Consider the following 22,165-nt stretch of genomic DNA (forward strand, 5'->3'; position numbering starts at 1 on the left):
ACAGCTGCGGAACATTTTTTTTCATGCTTATAAAATGTAATTGTCCTCCAGTGCATATTTCAGGTAAGTTTGTTTTTTAATTGCATGCTGGGAAAGGTAGTGCTGCAATGTTCATTGTTACCCTCCAGTTGGTGTGCATAGCCATAAAGCAAGATTCAAAATATTTATAGCCCTCCAGTGGACCTCTCAGTGCAAGAGCCAGCCGTACTTACATCTGCAGCATTACATTTCCCAGCATGCAATTAAAAAACAAACTTAAAAAAGTGTTGCAGCTGTTTGGTGTAAGCGCCAGACCTCCTGCCTGAAAATAAATCCTTTTGTCTACATGGCAGTGCATTTTCATGTTTTAGGGGAAATATTTTGATATGTATATTTATATATGTAGTGTGCAAGGAGGTACTTTTGCAGAGTGATGGAGAAAGGGGGAAGGCCTCCAATGAGCTCCCAGCAATCCTGTTGCGTGGGACTTACTGGAGGCAACAGGATAGGTTTTTGGCCCACAAGGACCCTAAGCATCCAAAGGGACATCATCCCATAGCTTGTTGTGTGCCAGTAGGCGCATTTGCAGAGTGGTGGAGAAAAGGGGTGGGGCCTCTGTTGAGTTCCCAGCAATCCCACCATGTGGGACTTTTTAGAGATAGTAGGAGGGGTCTTTGCCCCCAAGGACCCTCAGCATCCAAGGAGACTTCTTTCCCCAACCAGTAGTGCACCAGAAGGTGCTTTTGCAGAGTGGAGGAGACAGGCGGCATGTCTTCTGATGAGTTCCCAGCAATCGAACTGTGTGGGACTTACTAGAGGTAGCAGGAGGGGTTCATGGCCCCCAAGGACCGTCAGCATCCCAGGGGCTTCATCCCCCAACCAGTAGTGCACCAGGAGGTGCTTTTGCAGTGAGGTAACGAAAGAGGGCAGAGTATCTGATGAGTTCCTAGCAATCCCGCTGTGTGGAGATTACTAGAGGTAGCAGCAGGTGTTCTTGGCCCCCAGGGACCCTCAGCATCCAAGGGGACTTCACCCTGCAACCAGTAGTGTGCCGGGAGGAGTGTTTGCAGGGTGGGGTCTTCATCGAGCTCTCAGCAATTGTGCTGTGTGGGACTTACTAGAGGCAACAGGAGGGTAAATGCACGCACTCACATACCAATTGAGACACTCATACACTCACTAACACACTCAGTAAGACACGTATGCACTCACTCACACACTCTGTCTTAAAGGTTGCAATTAGGAAATAAAACTAAAGAGCCTTAGAAATTCACTGAAAAAAACAAAGGTTTGAGGGAAGTTATACTTAGGAAATAGAATTTAAAAAGCCATAGAAATTCACTGAAAAAAAAAACAAAGGTTACAGGGATGTTATAGTTAGGCTCAGATTCCACTTGTGTAAAACCAATGAAATTCAGAAGCTATAATTACCTTAGCTAACACCCTCGCAACACACTACTTATGTCCTCACATGTTACATCACTTGTGACCGCTCAGCCCTCCACAGGGCTTGGTCGCCCCACTCACTGCTGCCGCTCCTGCCTGCCTTTGCCGCCTCCTGCCTGCAGATTCCTTCGCTCGCTGCCCGCTGCTCCTGGGAATTTCCCGCTGCTCCTGGGAATTTCCCGCTGCCCGCTGCTTCTTGGAATTTCCCGCCGCTGCCTCCCTGCAGCTCCGCCCCCCTGTGATTCCATTTGCCACCCCGCTCCCGCCACCCAGCTGCTCCTCCCTCCCGGCTCCTTACTTAAGGGGACCGTAGGGGACCACAGAGTGTGACCGATCAGCCCTTCACAGGGCTTGGTCGCCCTACTCACTGCTGCCGCTCCTACCTGCCTTTGCCGCCTCCTGCCTGCAGATTCCTTCGCTCGCTGCCCGCTGCTCCTGGGAATTTCCCGCTGCTCCTGGGAATTTCCCGCTGCCCGCTGCTTCTTGGAATTTCCCGCCGCTGCCTCCCTGCGGCCCCGCCCCCCTGTCATTCCCTTCGCCACCCCGCTCCAGCCACCCAGATGCTCCTCCCTCCCGACTCCTTACTTATGACGCCCCCAGAGCGCGCAGCGGGATGGCCGATTGAGCGCCGAAGGTGCGCCAAAGGTAAGCCCGTCTGCGCCCGTCCGCACCTGGACCGCGCCCAGCGCCAGACCCCTGGTCCTCGCCCACGCCAGCACACCCTGCACATCTATGACGCCAAAACCCTCCACGCACTCAACGCCGGCCGTAACACCGCCTGCTACCGAGCCACCCCGAGACGCACCCTCGGACCCTTCACCTGCCTGAACTGCCGCTTCACCGGCCTCCGACCCAACACCGCACCTGCTAAACCGAGCCCCAGCAACAAACACCTGATGTGCATCCTGCTCAACACCCGCTCTGTTCACAGGCATGCCGTCGAACTCTGGAACCTCCTCGACTCGACCGCACCAGACATCGCCTTCCTGACGGAAACCTGGATGAACGCCTCCTCAGCGCCCGACGTTGCCATCGCCGTCCCGGAAGGCTACAAAATCGCCAGGAAGGACCGCGTCAACCAGACAGGAGGAGGCATCGCCATCTTCCACAAGAACACCATCCTCATCACGACCAACTCCGATGACACCTTCACCTCCGCCGAACACCTCCACTTCCAGATACACACCGACCCCAAGACCACGCTCAGAGGCACCCTCGTCTACAGACCACCGGGACCACGCACACAGTTCAGCGAAGACATCACAGACTTCGTCAGCCCGCACGCCATCAATTCCACCGACTACATCCTCCTGGGGGACCTCAACTTCCACCTGGAGGACAACAAGGACCGCAACACCACTGCTCTGCTGGACAACCTGGCCAACCTCGGACTCAAGCAACTGGTAACCACCCCCACCCACTACGCCGGCCACACGCTTGACCCAGTCTTCTCATCCAGCAAATACGTCACCTTCAGCCACTCCACCAATCTCCAGTGGACTGACCACAGCTGCGTCCACTTCAGCTTCAGTAAAACGACGACCCACCACCACCCTCAACAAGCCCCCCGCAGGAGCTGGAACAAGATCACCGGCGACCAGCTCACCACCTTCCTCAGCCAGAACCCCCCCACCAGCTCAACGGACCCCAACGAAGCCGCCAACAACCTCACACAGTGGATCACTAACTGCGCAGACGCCCTCGCACCACTGAAGAAGAACCCCCCCAGCAGACGCGGCAGCAAGAAAGCCTCCTGGTTCACCGACGAGCTCATCACCTCCAAGAAGAACTGCCGCTCCCTGGAAAACACCTGGCGCACCAACCAGACCACAGACAACATGACGGCCCTCAACACGTCACCCGCAAACACCACCAACTGATCCGCGCCACAAAGAAGACAGCCTTCAAGGAACGACTGGACAACAACACCCACAACAGCAAGGAACTCTTCAGCATCGTCAAAGAGCTCTCCAACCCCGACGCCGGAAACAATGACATCACTCCCTTGCAAGACCTCTGCGACTCCTTCGCAGCCTTCTTCCACGACAAGATCGCCAACATTCACAACAGCTTTGGCCCACCAACCACGAACCCCACCACCGAACCGATGCCCCCCACCGCCACCCTCCGCACCTGGACCCCAGTCAGCACCGAAGACACAACACGCACAATGAACACCATCCACTCCGGATCCCCTACGGACCCCTGTCCACACCACGTCTTCAACACGGCCGACCACATCATCGCACCCCACCTCCGCGACATCATCAACGCCTCCTTCAACACCGCCACCTTCCCGGAGTGCTAGAAAAACACTGAGATCAGTGCCCTGCTGAAGAAACCAACTGCAGACCCCTCCGACCTCAAGAACTACCGCCCCATCTCGCTCCTCCCGTTTCCTGCCAAAGTCATCGAGAAGACCGTCAACAGACAGCTAGCTGCCTTCCTCGAGACCAACGGATCCCTCGACCACTCGCAATCCGGCTTCCGAGCCAACCACAGCACGGAGACCGCCCTCATCGCAGCCACAGACGACATCAGATCCCTAATGGACAACGGGGAAACTGCGGCCCTCATCCTCCTGGACCTCTCCGCAGCGTTCAACACTGTCTGCCACCGCACCCTGGTACAGCGCCTGAACAACACCGGCATCCAGGAGAAGGCCCTGGAGTGGATCACCTCATTCCTCGCCGGAAGAACCCAGAGAGTCCGCCTCCCCCCGTTCCGGTCAGCGGCCACTGAAGTCATCTGCGGCGTTCCACAAGGGTCATCGCTCAGCCCCACCCTCTTCAACGTCTACATGAGCCCCCTCGCAACCATCGCACGTCAACACAGCCTCAAGATCATCACCTACGCTGACGACACCCAGCTGATCCTCTCCCTCACCAGCGACCCGGACGCCGCCAGAGCCAGCCTACACGAAGGGATGAAAGATGTTGCCGAATGGATGAAGAACAGCCGCCTGAAACTGAACTCAGACAAGACGGAGGTCCTCATCCTGGGATCATCACCCTCCGCCTGGGACGACTCCTGGTGGCCCCCTGCCCTTGGAGCCACCCCCAAGCCAACGGACCACACACGCAACCTAGGCTTCATCCTGGACTCCTCCCTCTCGATGACCAGACAAGTCAACGCCGTCTCGTCTTCATGCTTCAACACCCTGCGCATGCTTCGAAAGATCTTCCGGTGGATCCCCACCGAGACCAGGAAGACGGTCACGCAGGCCCTCGTCACCAGTCGGCTGGACTATGGGAACGCCCTCTACGCTGGCACCGCCGCCAAACTCCAGAAGAAGCTCCAACAGATCCAGAACGCCTTAGCACGACTCATCCTGGACATCCCCCGACACAGCCACATCTCCGGACACCTGAGAGACCTGCACTGGCTCCCCGTCAACAAAAGAATCACATTCCGACTCCTCACCCACGCACACAAGACCCTTTACGACCTGGGCCCCAAGTTCCTCAACAGCCGCCTGACCTTCCACAAGCCCACCTGCCAGCTCCGCTCCACCAGCCTCGCTCTCGCCACCGTCCCCCGCATCCGCAGAGCCACCGCCGGAGGAAGATCCTTCTCCTACCTGGCAGCCAAGACATGGAACTCCCTCCCCATCCACCTCCGGACATCGCAAGACCATCTCGCCTTCAGGAAGCAACTCAAGACCTGGCTGTTCGAGCAGTAGCGTTCCCCTCCCCCCAGCGCCTTGAGACCCTCCGGGTGAGCGGTGCGCTATACAAATGCCTATGATTGATTGATTGATTGATTGATTGACTGATGACATCACTCATGACATCAGTCACTGAACCACTCACTCCCACACAACCACTAACAAACCCATTTATAGACCCATAAAAGTACTCACATACCCACTCACTGAATCATGGAGCTGCTCACACATCCACTAATGCACCCATACAGCTCTTAAGCATCTACTCACTAACCAATACAGCTACTCACACACCCAATCATACGGACATACAGATACTAACACATCCACTCATATACCCATAAAGTCTCTCATATACTGAGTCTATCAACCATACAGTTGCTCATGAAATTCAAGGACATAGTATGCAGTATTGATTTTTTTGTACAATCTTTCTGATAGTTTTTTCCCCACTGTTCATTAATGATTCCTTCAACAGCACCTCACTTTTGGTATATGAGTGTAGAACCTGAGAACAGTCAAAATGAGGAAATGCACCCACATAAGACATGTTTATGGTGACAAGCATGTGGCTTTCTGCACAGTGAGTAAGCATCTCACTTACAATTTTCAAGGCAGGTGCTATTATAATACTGCGGCTAATGGTGGTTCTTCCAAGGGTGCTGTAGGCAGACTGCCCTGGTGCACCCAGTGTCTCCCACATCATCTGGTTGTACACTCTTTCATGAACTGTTTTTATGTCTCTCCACATGGAACTTGTCCCATGTGACTACTTCTTGGCAGTGCCGCTGGATAATTGAATTCTCCATATTTAGCTTTAACCTTTTCTTCCCCTGAAGGTATTGTAAAATGCTTCCAGACACCACTTTAGTGATGCATCTAGTAAGACATCTAATAGGACACCCATGTAAACACTGACCCACACACTGGCACATCAAGCTATACATCAATGCATAGAGCGATACACTGAGGCATACAGCAATACAGACACTGAAATACCCTGCCATACACTAATGCATACAATAACACCATTAGGGACACACTGACATATGCAGGCATACACCAATGCTGACACTCCAAAGGCATGCAGCAATGTAGACACTGACACAGCCAGCAGAACACTAATGCATGGAAAAATACATTCAGACATACATTGATGCCCACACTGAAACACTCACTCTCACACTGACACAATAACAACATAGAATTAGCTCTTCGTTTGACCAAATGTTGGTTCTAAAAAGAACGTGTTTTTTGTATGGAAGGATTGTTTAACAATTTTTTAAAAAACATTATTCTTTTTTTTTTTTTTTTTAAAGTGAACAGTTTAGTAAATGGGTAAGGATGGGGAACTGCATAGAAGCAGCTGGGTTCGGGCTTGCAAAAACATTATGCAGTCTCTAGAAGCCAAACAAATCCAACTAGCAATGATGCTTCTTTACTGTGTCCAAGAATGCACTCACAGAAGTCAGTCAGTCAGTCAAATAACTTTATTTAATCTTAGCGATAAGATCATAAAAGTACAGTACATTTTACAATATATTCTCACAGTACATCATGCTATTTTGGATAAAAAATATCACAAAAATATATCAACTCCAATTCATAAAAGTATTATATAGAGATAACAGTTTTAAAAGAGATAAAACTGAGGCTAGAAAAAAACCTTCATTAACTGACTTCTATGTTCATCCAATTCATAATAATCCACATTCATAATAATAATAATAAGACCACATTTGTAAAGCGCAAACAATCACCCGTAAGGGTCTCTAGGAGCTGGGGGCCGTCAGGAAGATTAAGCAAGCTATTGCCCAGAGTCACATGGTGCTGGGCTAATCTGCCACCGGCAACGGGGATCGAACTGTGATCCCCAGATTCCGGAGTCAGTCGCCCTGGCCGCGGTGCCACACCACTTCATAGTATAATATACATGAATCCATATAAAATGAGTTTAAAATATATGATCAGTTAGATAGTATTACGAAACAATTAATCTCCTGGTCATTAACGCCATACAGAGGTAAGATGCAATGGAAAAGCACACAAGTGGGTCAGGCAACATTTAGAGAAAATGGAGAGCAGGGTAACATTGCACAAATTTGTATTCCCGCAGGAGTGGAGTAATAAACATTTTACAGTGTGGCGTATAATATTTGCAGATGAAGAAAAGGTGTTAATTAGTTTGAGGCAAGGCACCATCACATGGGCAAACTGCCAATTTGGTTGGCGAGTAAACTCCTGTGGGACAGCCCATCATGAACAGAATGAGGTTTAATCTAAATCTCACCAATACATAATGATGTTGCATGTTAGGAACAAAAACTAGGTAAGAGTTTGAATCAAAAGGGAGAGAAGGAAACCCTAAATATGATAATACCACAGTGTTGTTGTGATTTTGTTCAAGCCTATCATTCCCCCTGTGTGATTGGAAAATATTTTTAATTTCAGCTTTAGAAATCATATGACAGTTGACTGGATCCCTATAAGGAGATTCCAGTCCCAAAGCAATCAGCGTTTCTTTTACATATGGTATCCAGGGTACCTTATGTGCCTGGTCAAGAGTTAAACAGTCCTTTACAATATTTTGTGTTAGCGCCACTGTATCCCTCCTCCAGACTGAGTGCCAAAATAAAACTGGAGCAAGGCAAATTAGATCTGATATGAAGAGAACATTCAACTCTATGTGCAGGTTAAAATTATAACAGCTTTAAGGAAGCGCTAGGAGTTTCTTATAGAAACAGTCTTCTACACGCTGTAAGGCATCAGCGTTCGTCATTTCCCAGATCCCTGACCCATATGTGTCTGCAGAGATTGCTTTTGCGTGGTAAATCTTTTGTATTGCCTCTAATTGCTTCAAGGCAATTTTTTTCATAAAGGAAAATATGGCCACAATGCTTCTCTCTAACACATTACATCTATTCACCACCATATTTGACCATGAAGCCGAACCATTAAATAGAACAACCAAATATAGAAAAGTTTGGATAATTTCTACTCTATGGCCAGATATGTGAAAAGATCTTCTGGACCATTTCCCCGTGATGAAAATAAAAGTTTTTTCTTTATTTATCAAGAGGTCCAAAGAAGCCATATAGGCCACATAGTCGTCAATAGATTTTTGAAATGCTAAGCCTGTTCTGGCAATCAGCATATAGCAGTATGGGTATGCACATTTTGTTTGCCATGGGGACATCTGTTGTGGAATTTGTCACTGCTAATGGCACCCCATTAGTGTGGAGGGAGAACAAAAAGGGAGCCAGGAAACAACCCTGCCTGACTCCCCTAAGGATAAGGAACCATCTTGTGCATTCCCCCTGACTACCATACCTAACAAATGCTGAAGAATGGGAATATAATTGTCGTATAAATAATATAATGGCTCCAGCTACCCCTATTTATTTCATAATTCTCCACAATTTGCAGTGTGAGACACAATCAAACGCTGCTCAGAGGTCCATAAATGCCATAAAAATATTTCCTTCTTTTGCTAGGGTATATTTGGCAACAATTAAGTTTACATTTAAACATTGGTCAAGGGTCCTATTCCCTTTTTTAAAGCCATATTTTGCTGAATTAAGATATTTTTTAATCTGTGGCCCAATCCCCTAATCTATTTATTAATAGAGGGCCCATTAACTTAACTGTGCCGCCCAAAAGAGAGATGGGCCTATAATTTTTAGGCGATGATTTGTCACCTTTCTTATATATTGGCAAGAGGATTGTCTTCTTCCATGAGTCCGGTGGCCCCACTCACGCGACTGCATTAAAGACATTCATCCGTAGTGGTACCAGAGGTCTGCATTTAAAAAAAAAAAAATTACTATACGGATTCCATCTGGACCGGGAGCTTTAGCGCTGCTACACTGCAACAGACGGCATCTCACCTCGGCCATAGAAAACACAACAGCAGATGGTATATCATTCATCTGACGATTAGGGGTTAGACATTCCTATTTAGTGACAGACCCAAATATATTTGTATAGTGGGCGGCCCAGGAATCCTCTCTCACATGCACATCTAAATTTGGACCTACATCTTGTTTCAGAAAGGGAGAATTAATCATGGCCCAAAACTCTTTTGAGTTTTTAGAAAGTGTGGCGTGCTTCCTCCTTCAGAGCTCTAAGTCTAGATTTCCTTGTTTCCTTGTATTGGAAATGGAGATATGTGAGCATGTCCTTATCTCTTGGTTTGTTTCTTATTGCCTTATGTAAAGTACTGATTGCCTTAGTACAAGCGGCGTCGAACCAACGCAGGTCAGATGGTTTCATGGTCCTCTTAGAACACAATAGTTTGCTTTACACAACACTCAGAATTGATACAAAGGCCTGCACTGTGCTCAAATGGATGGTGTGTGGTCTAAGAAAATAATTTATCCTTCTGAGTGATCCTGACTACACTGAGTATCAGTTCACCTTTTTGTATCCTAGCCCATTTAAGAACTATACCATTCCCTCTTACTGTGGAATGTTCCTATCTGATGGCTTAAAACAATCTTTCCATTGGAGTTGGGAGGTGATAGCCGCATGGTCACTAAAGGCAGTAATGAGGGTTTGTACATGACTAAAACATGCTTTTGAGGGAGACGCAACCACCAAAAAATCAATAGAAGAGCATTGAGTACTAAAACCAAATATTCTTTCCAAAAGACCAGTAGATTCATCAATTGAATTACAAATTACCATCATCCCTATAGTCAGAAGCCTATTCAGCACATTACCATGGGGGTTATGTGAGTAATGAGGCGGTACCACACCCTCTTCATCAGTTAGGCCACTTATTGGTGTCAACAACCTGCTGCAGCTATGAGTGTTAAAGTCGCCCATCCATACTATGTTTAAGGGGTTATGATGGTTAGTCATGGTCCTATCAATTACCTTCTCAAACAAATCAATCACCTGCATCATATTACCCTCAAAATGGCTATTACAGAAATTTATTAACAGCATGTCCTCAGCTCCAGGGCCATCACACACTATGAGGTGAAAATAAGGGGACTCAACAATAATCTCCAGAGTTTTCACGCATAGTGTATTTCTAATCAGGGTAAGTAAGCCCCCTCTCGCTCTACCTGATCTAAAGGGAATTGATGGGGTGTGAAATGTGCAGAATCCATCAATATAGGTCGAATCGATTTCCCATGTTTCTTGGAGGCAAATTAAATTGAATCGATGTATGAGCCTGATCCATTCCAAGATACCCAACTTAGATCTGAGCCCAGCTATGTTACAGTTTAGTATTTTTATTATATCTCTCTTGGGCTCTGTTGTGTACCTATTAAATGCAGAATTCTCCACCTGAAGGGCAGGGGTTTGCTGAGCCGCCCAATCTACCTCCTGTCAATTACATGCTTCAAGTCCGTCCAGGACGGCAAATTTATTATTAAGTGAAATGGCCCAGTTGTGGTTAATATTATCAGGGGCACTTAAGCTAGGGAGTGTGAGAAAGCTATTGCATCCTGAACCAAATAGCTCAACACCTAGGGGTCTATAGAAGAATCCTAATGTTAACGCCTGTATCTGCATTATCGCTGAAGGGTGATCAGGAAGTATATCCAATAAATACTTCATAAGATGTTGATCATTGAAATTAATTACTATACAATCCCACCAGGCTGTTTTGGATGAGTTACCCACCCATTGGACTCGTCTGGCCATAATGATTTGGTTCGATAAGTCTAGACCTTCATATGCATACTTAGACAGTTTCTGTGCGGATTCTAACTGCGCGTGATGCAATTCTGGGGTATTTACTAAAATAATCACAAATGGGCAGGGAACCGGAGGGAGATTTAAATTAGAGTGATTCTGTGATGTTGGGCCCTCCCAGTCTTCCCCTAACAGACCTTGTCTTATTCAAGATGTAGTTTTAGTTCTAGACGAGGGTGGGGGCTGCTGAATATTAAGTTCTGGTGATAAGGCCTGTCTACCTGGAATAGGGTTACCAGAGTCATTATGGGGACAGGTAGGCATTTGGTGTGGTAGAGTATTTGAGAATTTTGCTTGTACCCAATGTGGCATATGGCTTCTGCAATCATCCCCTCCCATGTGTTCCACCACATCACCCTGTATCTGAGATGGAGCCACTGGGCGTTCAAATCTGGGTGCCAATTGAACGGTGGACGTTAAGGTATCATTATGGTATATGACCAGCATGACCTCAGGTGCCTTAGACACCCTCTCATGTGTACCACCCCCCGCAAACAGCGTAAGGCTAAACTGTTTTCAATTTGTTTAATACTACCCATTAAATGTTGCAAAAGACAGTATATAATTTGTTCCAGCCCCTCAATGGGTTTCACAGACTCTGTTGGAATATTTATGGAGGGCTCATTCCTAGCACAAGCGTTCGCTTTCGGGGTTTGTACAGCCTCGCACCCCCCTCTTTTTTTCACACAGGTGGCTCTTCGGGAGACTCATCATTACAAATGCGGATTCACAAGGATTGTGGATTGGGTGGTGTACCGGCAGTCAGGGGAGAAGAGTTTACAGCTATTCAGGGCAGCATAGCATCAAATGTAGGGTCCATTTGCTGAGGCAAAAATCTCACCTCACCTCCAGACACCCTTCTCTCAGCCAACTCTATTTCCTTTGATAAAACATCTGCAGTCCTTAAAAAAAAAGAATCCAGTGAATTGACCATCTGTGCCCCTTGGTCAGTCGGTTTGGTCTTCCGTTTCCCCATAGTAGTCTGGTATAGCTGTGACTGTGACCAGGGTTAGTGAGAATGTGAAGCAAAATAAGTATGAAGAACAAAGTTAGAGGGGGACCCAGCCTCCTCCAGGCTTTTAAGCACATGTGAGGCCAAGAGGATCCTGCGATATGTAGTCCCCAGTGGTGAAGCGATGCCTGGCACGGCTCCCTGACAGCTTCCTCACCCCCATGCAGCAACAGGTTGGATGGCGGCTACACAGAAATCATGTTCACAGTAACGAGCATGTGGCATTTCTCAAATTGAATAATCACTCCACTCAATTCTTAGCAGGCAGCTGGTAGTGCAGTGAATGCAGCTGATGACGTATCCCCTAAGGTTGCTGTAGAGGTTGACTGTCCTGCTAAACATACTTTGTTATGCATCATCTGGCTGTTGACCTTTTCCTGAATTGTTTTTATGTACTTCCACATGGAACTTGTCTCGTGAATACTTCTTTCCAGTACCTCTCGATAACTGCTTCCGACAAATATTGCAATGTACATATTTTGCTGCTACCTTCTTTTTCCCAAGATATAATAAAGTGCTTCCACCCACACATCACTTTCTTTTCTGCAAGGTGGTGTGTCTTTCTCCTCATCTTTAACAGGTTGTGGATGCTCATGTTGAACTGACGATGTAGCTTTAGCCATTCTATATAAGCAGAGCACCACTGCTTCTCCATCCTCCTTCTAGAAACTTCACTGGAGAAGTAACTGCTTGTGGGTGTGGTTTTCCATGTGCATGGGTGGGGTCCAAATATATCCAACCAGAGGACAAGGTTTGTGTGTGTTTTCGAGTGGATTTGCGAATCCGGTCCGTAAATTTGCAGATTTGAGAAATTCATAAAATGTGTAGCTTTGTTGAAAAACAGATATAAGGTGGTTTACATATACTTGTAAATATGATCACACTTATGTCATTAGTGACACTGGAAGAGTGTACATATTTTTAATTTATGAATTTTTTGTGAATCCGCGTATTCGGGCTTGCGGAGTTGTTCCAGTCATATGATAGGGGTTAAAAACCATAGAGTAGTAGCCCGTCTATGGACCTGGAAAGGTAAGGTTGTACTTTTCAAAAGAATTTAAAATACTTCATTTACTATACATTAACTACATATGTGATTTTTATGTTTTTAAACATATGTTATTTATATTTATAAAAAAAGAGTGTCTAAAGTGCAACAAAAACGACAACAAAAATCGAAATAAATTGTTATGCACTTAGGTGTCGATTCCAATCCTGTAAAACCCGTGTACGAATGGTCGGACGGAGCGTTTTTGCCGTCCGAATGGCACCCGGGAAAACCACCTTACAAACTCGCAAGTACGATTTGCACAGACACACCATTTCCGGCCGAGTCGGAAAAAAAACCGGCCGGCAAAATTTGTACATACGAATCACAGTCGGGACGGCGCACATGCGACGTCCGGATGGAGTCAGGCAGCGTTTCACGAACCAGCAAGTACGATTCGTGCCGATGTCACTCCGCACGCTGCAGTTTTTACGGGAGCCAAAAACTGCCGGGAAAGTGAGGACGCCGTGAACAAGGAGCCCCGGCACGCCAGGGACAGCGATGGACCCCAACCTACGCGTCGTCCCAGCCCTCATAGCCTACCACCTCGTATACAGAAACCGACGCAGACGCCGCAGAAGGTCAGAACAACCCCCAGGGGCAAAGGGGGGGGTGTGTGTGCAAGGGCCAGGAATCACAACCCACACCCCACAAATAACTACAACAGCATGCACAGCACTTGCCACCATGGACTTGTCACTTCGGGGACGTGTCCACCAATCCCACGTCCCGCCACAACGGAAGTGGACGTGGACGCGTACCCGTCACCACCACAATGGTGGCACGGCACATACCACGCCCACCCCTACGTCACACGAACTACGCCGGTACGGCCGCACCCACGTCCCAAAGGCACGTGAACTGGCCGCACCCCCAAAGTTGGGGCGCCCCAGGGGCACGGGCCCCACCCAGGCCATCAGCGCGTGGTGACGGCACACACCACACCCACCCCTACGTCACACGAACTACGCCGGTACGGCCGCACCCACGTCCCAAAGGCACGTGAACTGGCCGCACCCCCAAAGTTGGGGTGCAGCAGGGGCACAGGCCCCACCCAGGCCATCAGCGCGTGGTGACGGCACACACCACGCCCACCCCTACGTCACACGAACTACGCCGGTACGGCCGCACCCACGTCCCAAAGTCACGTGAACGGGCCGCACCCCCAAAGTTGGGGCGCCCAAGGGGCACGGGCCCCACCCAGGCCATCAGTGCGTGGTGACGGCACACACCACGCCCACCCCTACGTCACACGAACTACACCGGTACGGCCGCACCCACGTCCCAAAGGCATGTGAACGGGCCGCACCCCCAAAGTTGGGGCGCCCCAGGGGCATGGGCCCCACCCAGGCCATCAGCGCGTGGTGACGGCACATACCACGACAGTGGACAGATACATAGGGGTGTGTGCCTATCACTCCCAGCAGTGCCCAGACACAGGAGGGGTGGGTGCAGAGTCCACCCAGCAGTGCCCAGACACAGGAGGGGTGGGTGCAGAGTCCTCCCAGCAGTGCCCAGACATAGGAGGGGTGGGTGCCGAGGACCACCAGCAGTGGACAGAGACATAGGGGGGCCAACACCATTATCAGATTACCACAGCTCCATGGGTGAATGTACGTATCCCTAACTCAGGACAATGATGATAGTGCCATAACAACACATCACTGACAGCAGTGTCCCACTCCCAGGAGGATGGTCGGGCTACCCCCACTGCATGACACACCACATGTGGGTGTGAGGACAAATTACACATGCATACCCACCCCTGGCTGAGGCAGCACAATACACACACTGAGATTTTTCCACAAGACTGCACCCTCATGTCAAACACCACTAAACAATGCGAGCCAAAGGGAACACACACTGTCACGCACAGTCCATGAATGAGAGGAATGCACAGGTGCCGGGGCAGCCAACAAGCAGATGCCCCCCATGGAAGTGAAAGGGTGGAGTACACACAGATACAATGCCCACAATTGTCAGGCAGGTGCCAAAATACTCTGCAGAACACGCAACACATGTGTGTGAGGCAGGGACTACACACATGCAAAGTGCGGAAAACGGAAAATGTCCACATGAAGTCATGTCAATATACGCCATACACAAGTACAGTGACCAGCAAGGATGCCACAAACGATGCAGGTGGAGATATTGCAGAGCATGCATGGCCAAAGTCGAAGGGATGTGTCACACACTGAGGCAATGTTGACACAGCTCAGCACAACAATTGGGAAACACCATGCAGGGAAGATGACAGGTGCCACAGAGGAAGGAACACACCTTGGGACAATGTCACAATGCAGTAAGAGCCAACATGGCCCACGAATATATGCAGACACCATGTGACGGCATGCAGATACCAGGCTCCACCCCATGAGCAGGACACAACAACATTTACCAGACACCCAACACATCATCACCACCCCAACCCAGGGATCAGCAGCACCAGCAGCAACAGCAGAATAGAAATAGTGTGCAAACGAGAAAATAACAACCACATACAGCATCTCGAAGGAAAGTAGCCACAGTACACCATTCCACAAGCCCTTAGCCCACACCAGATGCGAAGCACCGGGGGGGGACACGTAGGGACGCGTCTCCCCAGGCTTGCCTGCACAATACACTGTACCATATTATCCACAGAAGTGGGGGCATCATGTGGAGGGAAGAACCAGGCACCGCAGGGACAGGAGGGGCACGGGTAGGTGTCGTGGCTGCAGGGACGGACGACCCCACCACAGGGGGTGCGGTGCCTGGCACGAAGGAGACATGTTTGGCGTACCACAAACTCCCCTCAGAACCCAGAACCCCACATCCGACTAGCTAAGTGTCCCATTCGATATCCGAGGTTGTGCCCGGCAGTCCCAATGTATAGACAAGCCAGAACAAGCGACTTACAACATCCCCATGAATGGTGTGAATCATACATAGCTGTGCGTCATGATTCACAGATCAGTCCACAACAGAATAGACACAGACAAGGTAAAGTTTAATGAGTACAAACAATGAACCTCGCGTCCTAAGATGCAGGACTGTGGCCAACATATGCATACAAATGGTCAAGGCCAGAAACATCAGCATTGTTGCAATATCATAGACATTGAAACAAGCAATCTTAAGAAACTGACAGAAGAAATAGCAATCTTCCTGTTGGCAGTAAACTAATAGTAGTATCATTCGACTAATAGCAGGTCCCTAAGCTAGAACGGGGGACCCCCCACCGTACAGATCAGCTCAGTGGTATCACATCACAGGATCATCTAGTCCCATCTCCTGCAAAAGTCCTCCATCCATTAGGGGCGCAAATTCGAGAACGCAGAGTGCAAGTTTGATAGAACGGAACGAAAGGCATGAACTGGAAGTCCATAGAAGGGAAGCGAAAAAGTCAGAAAAGAAATGTCACACCTGAACGATGTTGCAGGGAAAACAACCATGTAATAGGGGAGGAAAATATCACATCGACGGATGCACCATGAAATGAGCAGGGCTACAGTTCATCCATCAAGGCATAGGCACTATAAGTTGCAACAGCTTCCAAGAAGAAATCATCTGCACGTTCCGAAAAATTGTCTGCCATCCAGTTAAGCAGGGGGAAAGAACACACGTGTTCCTCAACAATCGGGCCATCCAGCACAACTTGTGGACAACAGGTGGGGACATCAAGATAACTCCTGGTTAAGAACTCATTTGCTGCTGTTCGGATGTCCCAATTCCCCAGGACTCCATGTGCTGCAGCACAGGCCATGACACTGACGCCAGAACAGTCCAACTCATGAGCCACTAAGGGGCACATCAGTCCATCCAAATCCGGGTCAGGAGGCACCGAGTTACACAGGCACACATCCAGAGCCCATTCGAATGGACAGTCTAGGCAATGAAAGACAGGTTGCATGCAGGGAAAGAAGGGAAACCGGAAGGACAATCCATAGGCACTGCTTAAGGTCGCCAGCGGCAGAGTGCCGTATAATTCAAGCATCATGTTCCGAAGATGGAGCAGCCGGTGCATGCTGTCTTGTAACGCAAGAGGTGAAGCCACAGCGTAGTACGCTGATCTATTATGGCACCCCAGCTACGAGGGCGACAAGCAAAGGGACACCTCCGAAGACGGTACACAAAAGTGAATGATGAAATGCGGGGAGCACACCAAACAGAGTTTGAAAGGAGGTCACGAGGCCGGAGACCACAATGTAAAAAAAACAGCCAGGCCACCTGTTGACGAGGCAAGAAAGATAGTCTGAATCCGAGTTCCAAATATGTAGTGGGAGATCAGTGTTAATAAGCCTCTTGCACCTCTGTGGGCGTGTGATCTTCGTGAAGGCCAAATGTTTCTCGGGAAGAAGTCAACACGACTTGTGTTTGAGACAATGGAGCCCTTATACTGCTCATCTTGTTGAACTTCGCTTTCAAAGGTTGCAATGGGAGGCCAGATGGATACAACCAGCCGGACATGTGGGGGTGGGAAAAGCCGAAATGACAGAAAACCACTCGTAGTGATACAGTCACGATCTCAGGAATTGCCGGAAGCATCCCACAGCAAGCTACTGCATTGAATAGCACATAATTGCCGTTAGCAAGCAGCGCACAAGATGGGGTCATGACTGGCACACGCATCCACTTCAGTATACGAGCCACGTCATGAGCGTGCATGTAACAAGCACCATGCACTTGAATGTGCCTACACACCATAGAATGATCCGGAGTGGAAGTGCACCCTTCACCCCTTGAATACACCTCCTTGCCGTCTCTCACGCACCTGTTGTCGCCTAGCACGGACACAAGGGACCCGAGCAACTGGGGGGGCGGTGATGAGAATGGAGGGTGCGCCGAGGGATGGAGTGCTGCCTTCAGCACTGGGGGCAGGCTCCGCCCCCTCTGGGGGCTCAGCCTCGGACCGGTCAGCGTCATAGTCTGTGTTGGGACTGGACGGGTCTTCTGCCTGACTCCCCTCGGCCTCCGTGCCACATGCTGCGCCAGACTCCCCAGCACTGGTGGCCCCGTTGCTGGCTACACCCCCCCACGTCCGTGCCAGTGTCTCCCTCTGTTTCTCCCGACGATGCTGTGGCCAAGGTGAAGAGACAGGACATGACCAGACACCTGTATAGACATGACACATGAGTCCAATCTACATAGGACACAGCGCATAGCATTAACGCCAACATGGGTGACATCTTCAAAACTACAAACATAAGTAGGTCCTGCACCACACAGTTGGTTTACCCACCATGCCACTGGGAAACAATGGGGAGCATGACACAACAGAAATTTACTGGCCCCAAATCGATACAGAGGAGCTACTCACTGGGGACAGTCGAGCACTGCATCACAGGCATGGCACGGTCACCTGCACCCGCAACTGTCCACCGATGCCAGGGACACGGTTAATGACACCTCAAATGTTACTACCGGCGTTGCACGTTGTGACTATGTAATGTGAGTGTCATGTGATCCCATGAGCTAGCTGTATGAGTTCCGTGACATGCATCTGCATTTGCTGCATCCAACATGTGTGTGCGTGTCGATGGGCATGGCACACTATTACGCACACCAGGCCACATGTGGAATCAGACGTAATGGGTGTATGTGTGCATCGCACATGCACTTGCGAGACAAGGACTATTCTGCGTAGTCTCAATGTATGTGTCATCATACCTGACATGTCCCCCTTCCTGCCAAGGTGTGTGGACTGTCCTGGTCCAAGGACATGCGACCTTTGCCTCTAGTGTCCCGCAACCGGTCTGTGTGATAATACACCCTTCTAATGCACATATGTGGATGACTGTCACTCCTGTCATGCGTCAGCCTCTTCACTTACACTGGCCCACAGCTAGTTCCATGTCATGTCATGTTGACCTTGCGCACCCACGTGTGTAGCTGACTGTTGTTATGGGTGTCACCTGGCTGGCATACGAGTCCTGGATGCATTGCACAGTACAGACTCTGTATGTAGCATATGTGCATTAGCTGTTGAACATGTGCTCAGTTCACTGACAGTGGTGTATTGCTGTACTCAATCTTCGTTATTCCTTCCAAATTTCTGCAGGGCACCGCCTCTCCCCCGACCAATGCCAGACTTGGCTGCCATGAGGGAACGTAACTGTATACGCCGCTACCGCTTCTCCCAACCGTTGATTGACGACTTGACCACAAGGCTGGAACCACACCTCCAACCGCTACACAGGTATCCTACTGCACTGACACCCAAGATGAAGGTGATGGCAGCCCTACATTTCTTTGCCACCAGTACGTTTCAATTGACTATAGCTGATGTAGGTGGTATGTCCCAGACCATGTTCAGCATTGTCCTGCATGATGTGTTAGAGGCCATGTTGGTACACCTTGATGAATTCATTGCCTTTCCAACTCGTGAGCAGTTGACAGGTGTCAAGGGTGAGTTCTATGCCCTGGGAGGGATGCCCCATGTCATTGGGGCCATTGATGGGACACATGTGGCTTTGGTGCCACCACACGCACAGGAGGTAGCCTTCTGTAACCGCAAGCATTACCACTCCATCAATGCCCTTGTGGTATGTCTTGCCAACATGATGATATCCCATTTCTGTTCACGTTTTCCAGGATCAGCAAACGATGCATACATCATGAGGCGTAGCAGGGTGCCCGAAATGATGCTGCAGCTGCGCAACGAACGTGCATGTCTTGTTGGTGGGTATGATCTGTTAGTCCTGTATTTAGCCGTTTCTTCATGTCTTACTGCTTCTCCTGACCCACTTCTGTCCATGATGCTTCCATGTAGGGGACGCTGGCTATCCCAACATGCCATGGCTGATGACGCCTCTCCGCAACCCCAGAACAGCCGCCGAACACCGGTACAACGACACCCATGGGCAGACGAGGCGTGTGGTTGAGAGGATGTTTGGACTCCTGAAGAGCAGATTTAGGTGCCTCCGCAAGACCGGCGGCGCCCTCCCGTATGCCCCGGTGAAGGTCTGCAAAATCTTCCTTGTGTGCTGCATGCTGCACAACATGGCAGTGGAGAAGGCCGTGCCACTCATCCTGGATCCTGATGAGCAAGATCATCCACCCGTGGAGGATGAAGGGCTTGGGCACGGGGCAAGTGAGGATGAGGATGAGGATGAGGACATCCGGAGTCAGCTGATCCGCAACTTCTTCTCATAATGGTGAATTCCCGTGTCTGAGTGTGCACGCCTAGTGCCTTGTGTGGCATGTGTTGCAATGTGTGTGTCGTGCTGACTGTGTGCCAAGTTACTTGGAGGTGTGTTCTGATGTGTCATACAAGTGCAAATGTCATTCCCCATATTTGTGCTGGTGCACAAAAATCATTATTCCCATGGTGACAACATCAATCCTGTAGGGTGCATGTACATGTGTGCGGATTACTAGCTCCTCGCTGACTTGTTGTGTGTCTGTCCTCCCCAGAATCCTGCGGCTGTCGTCTGCTCATGTCATCATTGCACTCCTGCTATTCCTCATGAATTTCCAACGTGTGCTGGATCAGAGTTACATGCACAGAGATGGTGAGAAGTCTTTTTTGGTAAGGAGTGCAGCAAGACCTTTTGTGGGTGGTACGTGTTTGTGATATGTGGGTACTACTCCTGTGCATGTTGTGTTACCATGCATACATGTCGACTCACCATGGGCCATGTGACATGTTGCATGGCCCCCATTACTTGATAGTCAACCTTCCTGACAGTCATCTGTCATGGATTGTGGATTCTGATGAAGGCATCAATGTGGGTCTAACGTCCCTCAGGAACATACGGGATGGGCATGCTGGACATGGTGTGGGACATCCCCATATGAGGCTCAATGTGGAATTGTAGACTCGCCGTGTGCAGCAAGGGGTGTGAGGTCAACCCCTTCACTTGTGTGCCAGCTCAGTAGGAATTACCACATCTGTGTGTTGCAGGGGGTGTCCAGTGTGGGTCACACATGTTCAGCCGAATGACCTGTGATTCTGTTCCAATGGATGCAACTCCATTAGTGTGAGGCTGAGTAATAAAGGAGTTCGTCATACTCCAAGGTGCCTCGTCTCTGTCAATGCTGGTCTCTTGCCACTTGGCATGCGGCATCTCTGGCATACTTGCTGTAGATAATGCATGGGAGTCCCTGTGTAGTTTAGCGACATGCATGCAGTTGCTCATGGATTTGGCTCCCTATTGTGCATGTAGTACATGGTCGTGTATGTTTTTTAGCGAGGTCAACCACACAATGGGCCATCACCAGTTGCTGAGGGTGTGTCTCCAGTGCGCAGGTCGACCTTCAGTTTCCTGATCCTGTGTAATGGTTCTTTGGGGATTGGGCATGCATTGTCTCTGGGTGTGCCATGTGACACTGGACACTCCTCACTTTACACAGTTGCCCTTCTGACATCCTAGTGTTTGTGTGCAAGATGGGCCATTCGGCAGGGGGATGGCGCCTGCTGCTGCAGGCCCTGCACAGGCACACAGTGGCCACACTCACAAGATGTTGTGCATCATGTTTTGCTCGCTCACATTTGCCATGCTAGTCCACAGCATCTGTACCCAATGCTGCTACGCACTCTGCATCATGCACATGATCCACAGATAGATCCACTCCAAGTTACGACAGGCCATCCCCCAGGTCCATGACGACATCCATCTCATCAACTGCCCTGACCTCTACGGAGCAAGTACATCCACACTCCAAGGACACTGGTCCACTTCCAGGGGGCATCTGCACACCTCAGCTTCTACGCCCTGTGCCCCACCCACCTCACCGTCCACCATAGCTGGCTGCAATGGATCACTGTCTGCTGCAGGATGTCCTCCGCACACCCCACCCACACTCAGGAGGCAGTCCACAAACCCGACCCCACGCCAACCTTGTACGTCTGTCCTCCTAGATCCCGTTGGTCCATCTCCGTGCAGCCAACCTTTCCCTGGCCCCCGTTCTTCTCATCCACCGTACTCCAGCATACAGGACATTGTTCTTCCACCTGGCCACACATACCTGGGACTCCCTCCCCGGGTACCTCCATATGGGCCATGGCCTCTACACCTTGATGATGATCTCACAAATAGTTCTGTCCGCACAGTTTAGCAAGCCCCCCCTCAGCAGCCAGAGGCCATCACAGGTGAGTGTGGTGCTCCATGCCTACATTGTATGATACCTTGTGACCCATGTGTGTCCTGTACCAGACTCTGTTCCCAGGGGATGGATTGCTGGAGTTGGTTCAACACTCACGCATAGTTAGACATTTCCACACACATATGTCGTAGAATAATGCAAAATGACAGCAACATCTCATGTGCAGAACAATGTGACTTTATTTTTGGTGGGGTGAGTCTTTTGGTGGATGTGCTAA

Source organism: Triturus cristatus, chromosome 2_2 (assembly GCF_964204655.1).
Source record: "Triturus cristatus chromosome 2_2, aTriCri1.1, whole genome shotgun sequence".
Taxonomy (NCBI): Eukaryota; Metazoa; Chordata; class Amphibia; order Caudata; family Salamandridae; genus Triturus; species Triturus cristatus.